General features: G+C 35.2%; 1 protein-coding gene across 34 annotated transcripts in view; it reads right to left on the reverse strand.

Moving 5' to 3' along the window:
• The window catches only part of ZBTB20 (zinc finger and BTB domain containing 20), a 1,019,756-nt gene that overhangs the window by 963,036 nt on the left and 40,690 nt on the right, over positions 1 to 16,030 (reverse strand). For 2 of the 34 annotated variants that reach the window (XM_069069957.1, XM_069069924.1), the window contains exon 2: positions 15,353 to 15,537. The exons of the other annotated variants lie outside the window; for them this stretch is intronic. The gene's annotated coding sequence lies outside the window, so the exon portion shown is untranslated. The remainder of the gene's footprint in view (positions 1 to 15,352; positions 15,538 to 16,030) is intronic. 34 annotated transcript variants of the gene reach the window in all.

A 16,030-nucleotide genomic window follows, 5' to 3' on the forward strand; every position in this document is an offset into this window, starting at 1 on the left:
AGCCTCACTGACCCACAACACTCCTGAAAATAGCCTGAAAAGGATTTAAAGGTAATTCAGAAATTCTTAACAAAGTAAATTTAAAATGCCATAAAACAAAGATAATATTACATTTCAAAACTAAGTCAATATGCACCCCATAGGAATCCCTCCACATAAGCCCATTTCTTTTGAGTTTGACAGCACTGTTCTAGTTCAACCTGTACTTTTTACAGGATTCCCCTGGACAAATTCACCAACATATGTCTTGACATCCCACAAAAAAATGATACATAAGGATTTTTTATATACAAACTTTATTTCTCATCTAATCCCTAAAATATGCTCTATGTATACTTGTTGAATTGAATATGTATACGTATACATATGTACATATATTAAATATTACACACTAGACAAGTTCAAAATGTTCTTGTGTCCTTTTAAACTTTGGTAACTTGGGTTATATCTGTCATAGAAATAATTTGTAAACAGCATTTAAGATTCTACAACAAATGAAAAACAGCTACTGTAAACAACACTTTGCCTTGTGACTACTAAAAGTGAAATTCATATTACCTCAGAAGAATTTCAATTTGCTTTTAAATGCATTTTATATAGTTTCTACCTAGCATCTACTTAAAATTTTACTTATTAAAATTTCAAAGTTTCAAAACTGAATGAAGATTTTGAAGATTTCATATATTCTGAGTATCTTTCCAAATACTGAAGAATAGAATACTTTAATAAACATAAAAGTCATGTAAACTTGCCCCCACCTCTCCAATGGCCTCTGGAGTTCACAATACTTCACAATATTAATTCCTTGGAGATTGCTCTATTCCAAGATTCACTAGCACACAGTTTTGTCTGATTAATAATTGGGTAAAAAGTGGGTTTTCAGAGGGGTAGCTGTTAGGTTCATTAACAGCACTGCACAATTTCCTAAGTGCTATCCTTCCCATTGTCTTCTACACCTGATCAGTTCTAGCCCTAATTCATTGGCATCTACAGTAACAGTGTAGAAATGTAAACTAATGTACTAAAATAAATGAATGGCATCATTCACTCATTTAGTTTTTCCTAAACAATGTAACAATGCTTGACAAGGTCAATCTCTTTTTTGGTATACTCAGATCTCGTTGAGGAGGTCAGGATATGTTCTTGAAAACTTGAAAAAAATATATTTTAGCATTACTTACTGAACTATTCCTCAAGTATTATATCATTTGAAATCTAAAGCTTTTTTTCACATCCAGCACTGTTCAGCACTAGAAACAGACATTTCTTTTCTGTCTTACCAACTACACAATAGTTTGTTAATATGTAAAGACTGCATGAAAAAAAATTTTAAATGATACATATAAAATTGAACTCTGTCCATAAAAAGGAACGAAAACTAGGGGCCCTGAAACCCTTCGGTCTCTGCTAACAAAGCTCTTTTGGTAGGTAAGAGAATGAAATCCTTCTGACCCCCATTAGGAGTTCAAGATATTCTACACATGCTCATTTTCTCTATGCCTATTTCAAAACTGAGTTTGCACATTCTCCCCATTATCAAGAATTCCATATATTTGCCAATAACAGTTTCTAAATTATATAAGAGTAGAAAAGTATAGTGGAGAACTCTGGGCAATAAAGGGTCAAAAAAAAAAGAAGTCAAACTTCCTTAGGAAAAAATCTGATCCAATTCCTTCATTAGGTGGGTATTTTAGGCAAGTCTGCGTGTCACCCTGTTTGTATGGATACCAGCTGGCTCAGTACAACTGAAAAACAGGCCAATTTAGCGTTTTTGTCATTTTATTATCTGATTCTGATTGCTCCACAAGTGGTTTAAGTAATTTTAAGCATATTTGCTATCGATACAAGAACAGACACACTAAAAAAGATCAGCTACTAATTAACCATGCCATGGCCAATTTGTTCTAAAAATAATCATGGTTTATGAAGCATAATTTCTCTCAGGTACCCCTACACAGTACAAAAGTATCTTCTTATTTACTTCAATTCATCTTTCTATTAGGGCCAGGTGAAGTGAAATAATATCCAATATAGTCTAATCAAAAGGAAGATAAGGCTACAAGATGACATATCATCAAGTATATGAGGGATTGCTGAATCGTATAATCAAAGAATTTCATAACCACAAGAGACTTTAGAGTTCATTTTGTACAATACCTTCATCATACATGAAGTTGAGTGATATATTTTTTATCTCCTCAGAGGTTATAACAAGAAATTAGTCACAACTATAGTAAGAAGATTATATATATGAAAGAATTTCTTGTTAGGAATATTAAGCATTAGAATAAATCACAAAAACAAAATGGACTATATTTCTGAACAGACCTTTAAAATAAGGTGAATTCTCATCTTTCGGAGACAGTTTTAGAGTCTTTATTTGGGACACCAAAAAGATGAACTAGACAATATTACATACACATGAAGCTCTGGGTTAGACTATCTAAAGGAAAAAAGTATGGCATAGTAGGATAGATTCAGAGGCAGGAAGACCCAGGTTTGGTTCTAACCTGTGCTATAAAGTAGTTGCGAGATCATGGGAAAGTAAACTTCTAAGGGTCCCCAGGTATGTCTCTAAGACTATAATGTTACAGAAAATTTGGATCTATATTGGTGGAGAGAGTTTCCACAATCTAGACCAAGAGAAAAAAAAGCAAATTTACTACCATATGCAATATATACATAGCTTTAAGTTCCTTGAAGGCAGTAACTGTCTTTATATCTTCAATTTCTATCATAGTGTCTGGTACATTTTTTTCATTTAATAAATGCTTACTGATTGACTGCCTAATGGCTGGTATTATGTTTAAAGAGAGTAAGTACAAGAAGGAGACACACTCAATAAAAAACCTAAACCTCTCTGCTCCGGGACTACCTGAAATTCCTTTTTTTAGATCATGAATTGATGCATGAATGTACCTTCTTTTAAAGGAAATATCCAAAATTTAACGGATACAAAATAAACCCACATAAATCACCAGCATTTCCATATATTACCAACAAAATCCAGGAGCAAGAGACAGACAAAGAAATTCCATTTAAAATGACTATAAGCAATATAAAATACTTGGGAGTCTACCTGACAAGATAAACCCAGGAAAATATGAACACAATAACATAATACTTTTCATACAAATAAAATCAGATCTAAACAATTGGAAAAATATTAATTGTTCACGGGTAGGTCAAGCCAATATAATAAAAATGACAATTCTACCTAAAAATCTAATTATTCATATCAAACTATCAAAAATTTATTTTATAGAGCTAGAAAAAATAGTAACAAAATTCATCTGGAAGGACATAAGCTCAAGGGAATCAATAAAAAAAAAATATGAAAGAAGGTGGTTTGGCCATACCACATCTCAAACTGTATTATAAAGTGGTAATTATCAAAACAATCTGGTACTGGTTAAGAAATAGAATGATGGATCAGTGAAAAAGATTAGAGACACATTACAGTAAATGACCATTGTTTAGTATATGATAAACCCAAAGATCTAAGCTTTTGGAACAAAAATTCATAATTTAACAAAACCTGCTAGGAAAACTGGAAAATGGTATGTAGAAGCTAGGTGTAGACCATCATCTCACACTGTATGAAGATAAGGTCAAAATGGGTAGATGATTTACAGATAAAGGGTGATACCATAAGCAAATTAAGAAAGTATGGAACAGTTTATGCTAGATTTTTGGATAAGTAGAGAATTTAAAACAAAGGAAGATACAGAGAACCTTGCGAAATATAAAACAGATAACTTTGGTTTATAAAATTAAAAATTATTTGCACAAAAAAACCCCAATGCAACTAAAATTATAAGGAAAGCAGAAAACTGGGAAAACATTTTTGCAAGAAGTATCTTTGATAAAGGCTTCATTTCTCAAATATATTGAAAACTGAGTCAAATTTATAAAAAATACAAGTCATTTCCCAATTAATAAATGGCCAAAGGATATGAATAGTCAGCTTTCGGACAAAGAAATCAAAACTATCTAGTCATATGAAAAAATGCTCTAAATTGCTATTAATCAGAGAAATGCAAATTAAAACAACTCAGATACCACCTCACACCGATCAGAGTGGCTAATATGACAAAAAAAATGGAAAATACTGGATGTTGGAGAGGATTTGGGAAAACTGGGATACTCATTCACTCTTGGTGGAGCTGTGAACTGATCCAACCATTCTGGAGAGCAATTTGGAACTATGTCCAAAGGACTATAAAACTTTGAACCAGCAATACCAGTGTTAGGTCTGTATCTCAAAGACATCAAAAAGAAAAAAAAGGAAAAAAGGACCTATTTGTAGAAAAATATTTATAGCACCTCTTTTTGTGGTGGTTAACAACTGGAAATCAAAGGGATGTCCATCAATTGGGGAATGGCTAAAAAAGTTGTGGAATATGATTGTAAGGGAATATGATTGTGCTGTAACAAATGATAAGCAGAATGATTTCAGAAAAGCCTGGAAAAAACTTATAAGAACTGATGCACAGGGAAGTGACAGAACCAGAAGGTTTTAGATAGTAACAGCAATATTGTTCAATGAAGAACTGTGAATGACTTAGCTATTCTCAGCAATACAATGATCCAAGACAATGATGAAACATACTATCTGCCTCCAGAGAAAGAACTGATATTAACTGAATACAGCCTGGAGTATGCTATTTTTCACTTTATTTCTTTCATTTTTTCTTCTATTATTCTATTTTCTTCTATTCTAATGTCTTCTTGTACATAAACATTTTACACAATTGCACATGTATAAGCTCTATCTGATTTCTTACTATCTCAGGGAGCAGGGAGGGGAGAAGAGGGAAGAAGGGATAGAATTTAGAACTCAAAACTTTATTTTTATTTATTTTGCTTTTTGGAGGGCAATTGGGGTTAAGTGACTTGCCCAAGGTCACACGGCTAGTTTTTTGTGTGTGTGTTAAGTGTCTGAGGCCAGATTTGAACTCAGGTCCTCCTGACTCCAGGGCCAGTGCTCTATTCACTGCACCACCTAGCTGCCCCTCAAAACTTTAAATAAAAATGTTTAAAAAGTAAATACCCTGGTGAGGTATTGCATATGAAGTTACTAACAACTTTAGTTTGAGTTTATATTTTCTAGCTAACTTTCCATAAGTCTGGTCAGGAAAGGCACGGAACATCATAGGTGCACTAGATCTAGTTACTGAAAGGGAGTTGGAAGGGGGGGAAGGCACAAACACAAATTTGAGCCTATAAAAAGAGATCCATTTTTCTTAGCACAGGTTTTAGGTTGTAGTCATGTATTATATGTGTAGTCTTCTTGGTTGTTGTTTGTTTTACTTTAAGAAGTCAGTCACTGGACTTTCCATCAGAGACCCAGGGTCAATCTTGGCTCTGCTACTGACCACATCTTTGATTTGAGCAGGTCACTTAGCCTCTCTATGACTCAGTTTCTTCATATGTAAAATGAGGGACTTGGATGAGATCATCTCTAACACCCTGTGTTTTCTAGCATATTTTGGAGTTGTTAGACTAGAAGGCCTCTAACAGTCCATCCAGCTCTAAATCTATGATACTATGATTTAATTAAACTAAGAATATGCTTTTAATATTTTTGTTTGCTAATACATTAAAGGAGCTTATTTGTGAAATTCATTTTCCTTCCATCTTCAAATATCTGTACAAATGGATAAAGGAGATAGCATATTTATTATTGAAAGTCAACATCTTTTTAAAAAATGATTAGCACTTATAGTGCTTGGTACACAGTAAGCACTTAATAAATGCTTTTTGCTTCATTCATGATTAAAGTAAATAAACAGTTATGTTTCATTTTCATTCACTCATAAATTCAGCTATGTCTTGGGATAAAACAGACAACATTTATAAGTCCTATAACCTTCAAGCAGTCATTGAACCATTTTCATACATGCATTAGTTTATCTTTTACTTTTTAAAAAGCTAAAAGGCAATGAAATGATAAAATTCAGGGTAACAATATATAAATAATATTCAAGAATAAACAAAAGGATCCTTCCAATAACTGGCATGGGTTAAAATCTAGAAGCAATGATATTAATATGTCTAGCAGTTTTGAAGCCTTGTACTAATTCCAGCCTGAGAGCAACCCATGTAAATCCTGTAAGGCAGGCCTGTACAACATATCGCCCACCATTTGCAGCCCAGGAGCAGGTGGTTAGTGAAAAATGTGGGGTTGCCACTCTCCTGTTTATCACGTGACCCACAGCAACCAACCATTGTCTGTCTCTAGTCTAACCTATCTGCAGCCCAAAGATGTTTAGCCTATTTTAATTTTGGCCCCTACCTACTGCCAAGTTGTGCAGGTCTGCGATGAGGATTCATGTAATAGGAATGATTTTAAAAACTATCTTGAGCATATTATTTATTTATAAAGCTTAAATCAACCCTACTAAGTTTTGTGGGTTAGGATCATAAACTTTTAAAAACAGTTTTCAGAAAAATTACTATGCTATATCCAAAGCTACTAAGATCAACATAAAATATCATCCTTCCAATTTTCATTTCTTATATAAGACAAGCATAGAAAATACTTTGTTAATCAGAGCATACAAATTTAAAATTTATAATAATCTAGGTACAGTATTCAAGATTTTAGTGAAATAAAAATCTGAAATAAATAACTTAAGACTTTTATAAAGTATATAATCTCAGTTTTTATAAATATACCTTAATTTACTAAGTTATAACTCCTCTAGGATGAATACAAACTCCTGAGCTTGGCATTTAAATTCCTCCACAATTTGGCTCCTAACTACCTTTCTAGTATTATTTAGTATTTCATCCCTTAATCACTCAATTTCAGCCAAGTCAGTATATTAGCTGTTCCCCATACACAAAATTCTACCTCCTGACTCCATCCCTCTGAGTAGGTTAAACTATGGCTTGAAGATCCTTCTGTCACACGTCTTTCTCTCAGAATATCTAACTTTCAGAGTTCACCTCAAATTCTAACTACCTCGTATGAATGACCTTTCCTGCCTGATGGCCCTGGTTATCAGTGGTTTCTACCTCCTATAATTATTTTGTAATTATTTAATTGTATACATGTTAAATGCCTCTAACTTCCGCTCCACAGTAAAAGGGCTGTATGTATGTGTATGTGTCTGTTGGTCTCTCTCCCCTCCTCCCCCAGAGCCTAGCTCAGTAGTTTGAATACAGTAGGCACTCAGGGTTTGTTTAATTTATTTGAATTGCATCAATTTCATTTTCTTTTGTTATATGTATTGTATTGAAAATGAATAAAATTTGATTTCTTTAAAAGCATTCACCAATTTAGGCTTGCCATTAATGTAAAATGAAGGCTGGGTTCCATTTTGTTTATTCTAGAATAGCAAAGTCTATACATACATATATGTTTATATGTCTGTATATTTTTAAATAATGAGGATGCAGCTTCCATAATACAAATAATATCCCTGAGATGGTTTACACTGATCAGGAACATAAACATAAAAATGAATGTCTGGTCAGTTGAGAAAAGTTTTAGGGGTCCCATTCTTAAATAGCAGTAGCAATGAAGCATAATTAAACCTGTATTAATTATGAAAAGGATTATGAAACAAATGAATCATTATTATGAAGTTCATTTTAGGAATTTATATACCTTGGGCTAATTTTATATGACTCCTATGATGCTTAAGGTCAAATATGCTGAGACTAAAATAAAATCTAGGGGGGCGGAGCCAAGATGGCAGCATAGAAGCAGGAAATAAATGCTAAACTACTGCCTTAGAATTTCCTTAAACATTATCTAAGTTCCATAGTTCTGCCCAAAATAACTATTCTCCCCCCTAATACCTTACTCTATCAGAAAAAAAGTACAGACTGATGAGCCTTCACATAAAAAAATCATTGCCTCTTTCAGGATAGTTAATAGACAGGGTGATCAATAAGAAAAAAAATGATTTGTTGATGGTGGGAAACCATTAAATTAGTCCAAATCCCTCATTTTAGAAATAAGGCAACTGAAGCCCAGGGGACAAAGATCATATATGTTATAAGAAGTGCCAGGATCAGGGGGAGGAGTCAAGATGGCAGAGTAGAAGCAGAACCTCCCCGCTGCTCCAGCTTCCACCTTTCCCAATCCATGTAAAAAGGGGACTCTAAACAAACTTTGGAGCTGCAGAACCCACAACAAAATGACACAGAGAAGCTAACCTCCCACTAAGGACAGAACAGCAGACTGGGCAGGAATTGGCCAGCGCAGTGCTCGGGGAGCAGGGCGCCCAGGCTTTAGCCCTAGGGAGGGCCTGACCAGCCACCAGCTGGAGGGACTCCAGATCAGTAGCAGCTGTAACTGTTTCCACATTTATCAACACATAGATGCTAAGGACAAAGTGAGAGGTCAGTGCAGTGTGGACTTTGGGACCCAGTAAGTGGGAGTGGTGGCTTTTGCCCCTGGGGTGAGAAGCCACTGAGCCGCCAGCACAGCAAGCCAGCACCATGTGGCAGCTTCAGCTCCTGGCCTGCAGAGTGTAGGGGGACCAAGCACCAGTCTGAGGGGTAATTGCTCTAGCTTTAACCTTCTTGGATCTGGATTGCACTCTAGGGTGGAGGTCCTGGAGTGTGTGTCCAGCTTGAAAGAGCATGTGGAGACCTCAGAGAAGGCACCCAACTATACCTCTGGCAGCTGAGAAAACCCCAACATTTGGGACAAAAGCTCCCCTGTCTGGTGGCAGAGTCCTACTGTGGCAAAAAGCCCAGGGGTCAAGTGACTGAGGGGAGACATGACCAGGCAAAGGAAACAAAGCAGACAGAAGATTCCAACATTAGACTCCTATTTTGGGGACAAAAAGGGGCAAAGCATGGAACAGGAGGAAGACAGTGAAGTCAGAACTCCTGCACCAAAAGCTTCAAAGGAAAATACGAGCTGGTTACAGGCCATAGAGGACCTTAAGAAGCAGATTAGAGAAGTGGAGGAAAAATTGGGAAGACAAATGAGAACGATGCAAGAAAATTATGAAATGAGAGTCAACAGCCTGACTGAGAAAAATAACACCTTAAAAAATAGACTAACTCAAATGGCAAAAGAGGCTCAAAAAGGCAATGAGGAGAAGAATGCCTTAAAAAGTCGAATTTGCTAGATGGAAAAAGAATCTCAAAAGCTCAATGAGGAGAATCATTGCTTCAGAATTAGATTTGAGCAAATGGAAGTTAATGATTTAATGAGAAATCAAGATGCTGTTAAACAGATCCAAACAAATGAAAGATTAGAAGGCAATGTGAAATATCTCATGGGAAAAACCACTGACCTGGAAAATAGATCAAGGAGAGATAATTTTGAAATTATTGGAGTACCTGAAAGCCATGATCAAAGTAAGAACCTAGAAAGCATCCTCCAGGAAGTTCTCAAAGAAAACTGCCCTGATGTTTTAGAACCAGAGGGCAAAAGAGGGGTTGAAAGTATCCACCGATCACCTCCTGAAAAAGATCCCAAGAAGAAAACTCCTAGGAATATTATAGCCAGGTTCTGGAATTCCCAGATTAAGGAGAGAATATTACAAGCAGCCAGGAAGAAACAATTTGAATATTGTGGAAACACAATCAGGATAACCCAGGATCTGGCAGCTTCTACACTGAGGGATTGAAGAGCTTGGAATGTGATATTCCGGAGGTCAAAGGAGCTGGAATTAAAACCAAGAGTCACCTACCCAGAAAAACCGAGTATCATGTTTCAGGGAAAAATATAGTCATTCAGTGGAATAGAGGACTTTCAGGCATTTTTTTCTTTTTTTTTTCTTTTGGAGGGCAATTAGGGTTAAGTAACTTGCCCAAGGTTACACAGCTAGTTTATTTGTGTAGGTGTTAAGTGTCTAGGCCGGAACCGAACTCGGGTCCTCCTGACTCCAGGGCCAGTGCTTTACTCACTGTGCCACCTAGCAACCCCCAATTTTCAAGCATTCTTGATGAAAAAACCAGAGTTGAATAGAAAATGTGACATTCCGATACAAGAAGCAAGAGATGCATGAGAATGTAAACAGGGAAAAAAAATCATAAGGAACTCATCAAAGTTGAACTATTAACATTCCTACATGGAAAAACAATAATTGTAACTTATGAAACTTTTCTCAGTAGTTGAAGGTATATGGCCATATGAATACATATGTGAATGTGTGTATACATGTTTCCAGGTGTACATAGATAGAGGACACAGGACCAAATTAACAGGAAAGGATGATATTTAAAAGGTGAAATTAAGAGGTGACAGAGGAATATGAGAAGAGATGGGGAGAGACAGAATGGGTTAAAGTATCTCATATAGAAGGGGCAAGGGAAAACAGTTACAATGGAGGGGAAGTATAGGAAGGCAAAAGGGAATGGGTCAAACTTATTCACACTGAATTTGGCTTGAGGAGGGAATGAAATACACACTAAATAGGGTATCTCACCCTCCAGGAGAGTAGGGGGGGAAGGGGATGGGAGGCGGATGATGGAAGGGAGGGAAGGCTGGGGGGAGGGAAGTTGGAAGCACCCACTTTTGAAAAGGGATAGGATCAAAGTAGAGAATAGAACAAATGGGAGGTGGGATAGGAGGGAGGGAAATATAGTCAGTCTTTTACAATATATCTACTATGTTATTGTTTTGCATTAGCCACACATACAATCTATACCAAACTGCTTATCTTCCCAGTAAGGGTGGGTGACAAGGGAGGAAGGGAATGAATCTGGAATTCAAAGTTTTAAAATCAAATATTTAAATATATATATATATATATATATATATATATATATATATATACTATTATTAATACTATTTTACATGTAATTGGGAAATAAAATATACAGGCACTGGGGCATAGAAATCCACTGGAAAAGTCAAAAGGGATATGGGAAAAAATATGGGAGAGAGCAGATTGGAGGAGGGAATATCCTGTGGGACTGCTATTTTGGGGTGGTGGGTAGGGGAAAAACAGGGAGAAAATTTGTAACTCAAAATCTGGTGGAAATAAATGATGTAAATCAGAAGTTAATAAAGCATTTGAAAAATGAAAAAAAAAAAAAGTGCCAGGATCTCAAATCAGGTCCTGAATCCCAAACTAAAAAAATACGTATATTATTTTTGTAAAAAAAAAAAATAAAAAACTATAGAGAAGCATCTACTTATGTTCTACATAGAAACAATCAATTAAATGCAAAACAATGCAGCACACACTATTATTCCTACAATGACTTCAGTAGTTCTCTATAGGAAGCATTACATTACATAGTCTAGAATTTTGGCAAATACAATGAACTCTAAATTATTTGTATTAATTAACAAGGAAGTATTATATACCCAAAAGTAATTTACACTTCGATTTTGGAGAGTTTTTCCAAACTTACTTTTAAAGGTAGGTATGTCTTCTGTTCTGGGAATTTACTTAAAAAAAATAACAGAACAGCTGTGAATACCATACTCAAGAGAATGTCCAGTTTTCCTAACCTGTCCTTCTGTCTCTTTCTGTCTGTCACCCAATATATCTTGGGAATAGGCCATTCTATATGAATGATATGGGTTATGCCTTTTCAAAAACCTTTCCTGGAACAACAGAGGTGGTTAAGTATATGAATTTCAAATGGTTTTCCTGCATTAAAGTAAATACATGAAGCTGAGCCATTAAACCAAGTACTTAGAGCAGGTACTCATTGTCAATAAAAACCTCAAGTGATGAGTATAAGAATATAATTAAGAGTTGACTATGATATACTTTGTTACCAACACAAGGTTTTTAGGCTATATTTATAAGTGAGATTCCCAGTATAGTCTATTGAGAAACTATCTGGAAAAATGTATTCAATTCTGGATGCCACATTTTAAGAAAGATATTAATAACTTGGAACGTGTCCAGACAGTGGTGACTTAGATAGCAAAGGGATTTAAAAGCATGCCACTAGAGGATTGGTTCAAAGTTTGGGAGTGTTTAACCTGAAGATGGCATTATTTGGAGGTGAAGACATAATTGTTGTCTTCAAAAATCTGAAAGCTCTCTCACATAGGAATGGGGATCAAGCTTGTTTATTTTCTGTGTTTTACTGTCCACAAATTCTTTCTATATTTAGCCAAGATTTCTGGTTCTGAATGTTCACAAAAGAATGTGAAATAGTACTTCTCAGCCCAGGTGGCCCTCTTACTATGGACACAAGTATTTACTTCTGTTAATTCCAAGAGATTTCTGAACTTTTTAGATTTTGACTTTAGTGTGCAATTTGGATAACAGTTACAGCAGATGTTGGAGGCTGACAAGTGGCAAGTAAGCAACTACTGAGGAAACCCAGGATGTCACAACACAAGTAGTATATATCTTCATGGAGAGGTGGGTATATGAGGGAGTCAAGATGCATAGTTTCCATCTTCCATGACATACTAGCTCATGCCAAAGAGTAAACTGGTGTGTCATGACAAGTCTGACTTTTCCCATCAGTCCAGTTAAGTATGGTTCCTCCTGAAAGGAACTCCCAAAAAGAACACAGGACTGGTGGGCATACAACTTTATCTACCTATAACCAATAGAATTAGTTGTTAGCAGAATAAAGAATCTGAAAACTAGGGGAACATGAGAACAGTCATATAACTCAGACTCTGTGGTTAGTCTATATACTGCCAATAATATCTACTCTTAGAAATTGTTCCTTTATAATATGTACATACTCAAATGGACCTATGGTCTCATTGATATGGGTTGTTTCTGAATAATGCAGACTTGAAACCTTTTAATTACTCTCTGTTCTAAGTAACTCTTATTCATGTCCTCCAAAAAGATTACATAAGGAGAGCCACACAAATGCCATGGGCCTTTCTCAAGATGTTCTCATATTACAAAGATACCAGTAGAACAAGTAGGTAGTCAATCAATTACCCCTCAACTATACCATCTAACCACTACATCTCTTTGATATAGAATACTAGCATAAAAAATAATGGCTTTTGCCTTTGACAAAGCACTACCCACACTTGTTATTGCATCCCTAGTACCTAGTACTACATGGTACACAGAAGGTGCTTAATAAACACTTGATAATTAATTTATACTATAAACCCTACAAAGCATAGACAGAAAAGGATCTCTCTTTTTTAATATGATAATAAGATTTTGTCTAAAACTAAAACCTGACATTATATGCAATAGGGAAACACTAGAGGCTTTTCCACTAAACACAAATATAAAACAAGGATGTCCTCTTTCCTAGATGTTATTTGACAGAGTTCTAGAAATTCTAACAAAATCAGTGAGTGAAGAGAAAGAAGAGCATAAATATAGGCAAGGAGAACCTAAAACTATTGTTATTTATCAGGTACATAGTAACATACTTAGAAAATACTAGACAATAAGCAAAGAAAGTAACTGAGATAATAGCTTTAGTAAAGCAGCAAGTTATGAAATAAACCCACAAAAAAACAACAGTATTTATGAAGAGAAATAACAAAATCCAAGAAAAGTTAAAAGAAGGAAAAGACATTTAAATTAAGTATAAAATGATCTGACAAAGGATAATCAATGCATGTATGGGTATAATTATAAAATGCTTCTTAAAGGAAAAGAAAGTTAAATAGCCAGCAGGATATTCAGTGTTCATAGCTGAGTCATGGAATCATAATAAAAATGACAATACTACATAAGCTAATTATATAAATTTAGTAGTACCCAAATCAAACTATCAAGGAGATACTTTCCAGAACTAAACAAAATCATAACAACACCAGTTTGAGGAAGAAAAGATCTAAAATATAAAGGTAAATATCAAAGAGAATATTAAACTAGGTGGCTCAGTGAGTAAGAGCACCGGCTCCAGTGTTGGGATGACCTGGGGATCAAATCCGGGCACAGATACTTAGCACCACACCCAGAAATAACTGGCCGTGTAACCTTGAGCAAGTTACTTAACCCCGATTTCTTTAAAAAAAAAATATTAAACTGAAATGGCACTTCCAGACCTCAAACTGCATTATAAAACAACAATTATCACAATTATTTGGTACTAGTTACAAAATATATATATATATATATATATATATATATATATATATCAATGGAATACATAAAACAAGGAAGATTAAGAATAACTGAATTCAACAAGTTAGTGTTTAATAAACCCTAAAATATAAATTATCTAGAAAGGAACTCCTACTTGAAAAGAATCAGTTAGAAAACTGGAAAGGAATTTGGCAGAAATAAGGTGTACACTAGCACCCTATCCCATACAACACAATAAACTAAAAAATGGATTTAAGCCCTAAAGACAATAATATAATAAAACTAGGACAGGAGAACTTTATCAGATATATTTTATAAATAGAGCTAAGGGATGAATTTTTATCTAAACAAAGGAAAGAGATGATTAAAAAGATAGAACATATAATTTTGTCACATGAAACTGAAAAGGTTTTACAAGAATAAAATTAATGTGACTAGATTAAGAAGGGAAGCAGTTAACAAAGAAAAAAAACCTTGCGTATTAAATATCTTTCCTAAGAGTCTGATAAAATATATCAGCAAATAATACCATATATTATAGGATCAAGAATATAAAACAGTTCTCAAAAGAAAAACTGCAAACTGCTAACAATAAGATGAGAAAATATCTGCAAATAATTAATAATAAGAGTAATTAAAATAAAAACAATTCTAAGGATTCACATCACACTCAGAAAATTGGCAAAGGTTAAAAAGATAGAAAGTCAATGCTGTTGGTGGGGACGTGGAAAGACAGGAATATTAATACATTGTTGGGAGAACTATGAATTGGTCCTACCCTTCTGAAAAGCAATTTGGAATTATTAGAAGAAAGTGATCAAAATGGCATATACAGTAAGATCAATGACAAAAAGAAAAGCCCTATATATACCAAAATATTTTTAAATAGCAAAAACTGGCAATCAAGTAACTGCCCATAGATTGAAGAATGACTGAACAAGTTATGGTATATGAATGTAGAGGAAGTTTACTGTTCAATAAGAAATGATGACTCTAAGGAACACAGAGAAACATAAGACTTATATGAACTGAAGCAAAATAAAGCAGGACCTGGAAAACAACATACTCAGTTATTACAATAATGCAAAAGGAAAGAACACCAACATTTTGGGGTAATATAAGAATTAATATAGTGGACTAGACATTTTTTCTGATCTCCATGACCTCTGAAACCTCTCCAAAACAGAAATTATGCATCAAAGATAAAGCAATTCGAGCTGTTTCCATGGTCTAGGATACCTAGAATCCAAAACAACTTTTTTTTTTTTAAGCACCAAAAAATTATGATCATTGACTCTGAGCTCACTCAGCCCCCCCTCCCAAACCTCCCACACTACTGGCAGTGATGTCCCATTAGAAGACCCAAGGATATACCACAGGCTTACATCAAAATGGACCTCTGCAACCTGGTCCTTTCTCCTTCTTTCCAATGCAGTAGAGACCCCAGATCCAGGTTGCAGAAGTTTGCATGGGCTTTGAAAGTCAGCTTGGTCCAGCCCCTTAGAGGCAAAAATCTCCTGAGGGCTTCAAGCCAGAAGCACCAGTACTACGAAGCTCTGAACTGCCAGTGCTGAAACAGACAACAGAGTAACAGAGGGAGTGAGCAAGTTCCCAAAATGGGACACTGTATGGGGTAGGGATGGGAGAGAAGCAGGGGTTGTACAGCAAGCCCAGGGGAAAGAGTATAGCAACCAGTTAGGGCCACCCAAAAGTCACTTAGCACAGAGACCATGGCTGATAAACCTTGGAATTTCCCAGTATGGGAAGAGGCTGAGATGCTTTGAGAAACAGGCCATAAGTGAACCACAATCAGAGGAAAGAGAGAGGGTAAGAAATTGAATAATAAGGAAAATAAGGGGATAATAAGGAAAATAAGGAGAGATAATAGTAAAGATTCCAGGAAGAAGGTAACTCAAAAGACCTTGACCCTAAACAGACAAATTGACAGGAAAAACAATAATAGAAATACATATGACCTCTGGATGTAATCAACAAGTTTAGGCATCTGTGAATAAATACTACAACATGAAGGAAAATGATCCAACCCTTGATAAAACAAAGAA

The sequence above is a fragment of the Petaurus breviceps genome, unplaced genomic scaffold (assembly GCF_028583685.1).
Source record: "Petaurus breviceps papuanus isolate PSGF00001 unplaced genomic scaffold, PetGlider_PUasm1.0 90792, whole genome shotgun sequence".
NCBI classification, from domain to species: Eukaryota; Metazoa; Chordata; class Mammalia; order Diprotodontia; family Petauridae; genus Petaurus; species Petaurus breviceps.